At 57.2% G+C, this 2,500-nt stretch overlaps 1 non-coding gene across 1 annotated transcript in view; it reads right to left on the bottom strand.

The window, feature by feature from the left end:
- The window catches only part of LOC124772340, a 1,909-nt gene extending 1,890 nt beyond the window's left edge, over window positions 1-19 (bottom strand). The window contains exon 1 of the ribosomal RNA XR_007013962.1: window positions 1-19. This exon is cut by the window's left edge and continues 1,890 nt beyond it. This is a non-coding gene — a ribosomal RNA (small subunit ribosomal RNA).
- Window positions 20-2,500: the final 2,481 nt, after the last annotated feature.

The following is a 2,500-nucleotide window of genomic DNA, read 5'->3' as shown; positions in this document are numbered from 1 at the left end:
TGGCAGGATCAACCAGGGAGCTGCGTCAACTAGAGCTGAGCAGCCGGCCGCCCGGGAGTGTGTCCCGGGGGCCCGCGCGAACACGCAAGCGTCCGCTCAATCATTCTGCAAACAGGAGGAGGCTGAGCTCCCCTGCACAATACACCTCGAAACCCTCTCAGGTCCCGGCGGCGCGCAGCGCCGTCCCAAGTACTTGGTCGGGTTCGAGAGAGGCGCAATCGCCCGGAGTTAGGCGAGTAGACGCTTTCGGTGCGACCACCCGTGCTCCCAACTGAGCTTGCCGCTGCCGACAGAGGCCCGGGAGCGTGCTGTCGTGGCATTGCCGGCGGGAGACAACACGCGCCACCTACGGTGACCGGCAGCTCCAACGCCAGCGCCACAGAAGGACAAAAGCCCCACTTGGGTGCCGAAGCGAACTCTCCCAGCACAGCGCACGCGCCAACACATCCGCACAGCTGCGATACAAACCACCAGCGAGAACCGCTGGGGCGACCGAGCAGCAGACGGCGTCGCGGCGCCGAGCGCCGGGCGGCAGCGCATCCTCAACGCACACAGTCCTCAATCGGACCAGCACACTGAAGATGTCCACCGCGCTTCGCACCGGGCCCGCGAGGACCTACTTTGGCCGCACGGCGCCGCGCGCAGGGTGCGCCGGCGCGCAGCTGCGACGCCTGCCGCGTCCGTCGGCCGGCGCGCCTGCCACTGGCCGCCCCCACCAGCCGGCTGTAGCGCGTGCGCCCACGCACCGCGCGGCCAGCACGCCGGGAGGCGCCCCCTCACCGGCCGGGGACGGTCCCACCCAGCCACCGCCGCGTATCGCTTCACACCCAGATGCCGTTCAGTTTCGTCGGCATGGTGGGTATCGCTGGAACAACCGGTTAGTACCTCAACCTATCGTCGCCATCACCGATTCACCCCTAGCGAGAACAACCGCACCACAACAGGTTACCATTTGTTCATTTGCGTAACTTCACCAGAAAACGCAGGCGTCCATCGCCATTTGCAACTTCCACGATTATTGCATGCCTGTGTCAGGTGTCACGCCACACTACGTCTGCCCACATACACGCAACAAAATGTGCACGCCTAGACAATACGTGGAAGGTGGCCCCCGTACGTATGCGATGTCCATTGCTCGAACGACTGTCAACCGGCCTCTGTAGCATGTCGCAGATATGGAACGCGGTGCACCATGCCATCACGGTGTGTGAGGAGAGACGACTAGGTCCGAATACATCAACAGACAGCTCATGCTGATCGCCATCCACGGCGTCCGTTCCTCCCACACGTCTCTATGGCGTACCACACTGCAATCCAGCTCTCATAGGGAGACGACACGTAGCTGCGTGCACAATATTTGCACTGTATGGTCCGCCGTTTTTGGGCGCAGTCGTTGTACGGTCACACATGTGCCACGATGTATCATTCAGTACATAAGGACGAATGTGCAGTACAGATTGTGGTTTACGCGTACGACATTAGCGGACAGTTGACACAGGCCGCACCACAACGTAGCCTGAGTACGTCGCATGCGGAGGGCATTGAACATGCAAAGTTCTCACCAACCAGCTTGCGAAGGCAGGGGGCAAGGTGGGGACGTGGGGAGGGGCGGCATGTACGTCCTGCTGCCATCCACATTACAGTGTACAGCAGGAGCATGTGGAAAGTGAGCAAGACTTGCAAGGTGTTTAACATGAAGCGATACACAGGGGAGCGGGGAGTGCGAGTAGCGAACTATATTGCGAGGGTTGCGGGTGGGCAACACTACACTAATTGAACGAGTCGTATAACAATTACAGAGCAGGTTTAGGCGACAACGTGGGTTACGTTAGGCGACAACGTGGGTTAGGTTAAGGCACGACGTGGGTTAGGTTAAGGCACGACGTGGGTTAGGTTAAGGCACGACGTGGGTTAGGTTAAGGCACGACATGGGTTAGGTTAAGGCACGACATGGGTTAGGTTAAGGCACGACATGGGTTAGGTTAAGGCACGACATGGGTTAGGTTAAGGCACGACATGGGTTAGGTTAAGGCACAACATGGGTTAGGTTAAGGCACAACATGGGTTAGGTTAAGGCACAACATGGGTTAGGTTAAGGCACAACATGGGTTAGGTTAAGGCACAACATGGGTTAGGTTAAGGCACAACATGGGTTAGGTTAAGGCACAACATGGGTTAGGTTAAGGCACAACATGGGTTAGGTTAAGGCACAACATGGGTTAGGTTAAGGCACAACATAGGTTAGGTTAAGGCACAACATGGGTTAGGTTAAGGCACAACATGGGTTAGGTTAAGGCACAACATGGGTTAGGTTAAGGCACAACATGGGTTAGGTTAAGGCACAACATGGGTTAGGTTAAGGCACAACATGGGTTAGGTTAAGGCACAACATGGGTTAGGTTAAGGCACAACATGGGTTAGGTTAAGGCACAACATGGGTTAGGTTAAGGCACAACATGGGTTAGGTTAAGGCACAACATGGGTTAGGTTAAGGCACAAC

Source organism: Schistocerca piceifrons, unplaced genomic scaffold (assembly GCF_021461385.2).
Source record: "Schistocerca piceifrons isolate TAMUIC-IGC-003096 unplaced genomic scaffold, iqSchPice1.1 HiC_scaffold_938, whole genome shotgun sequence".
Taxonomy (NCBI): Eukaryota; Metazoa; Arthropoda; class Insecta; order Orthoptera; family Acrididae; genus Schistocerca; species Schistocerca piceifrons.
Note: the sequence above shows the minus strand (reverse complement) of the source record. Positions and strands in the feature narration are given on the sequence as shown.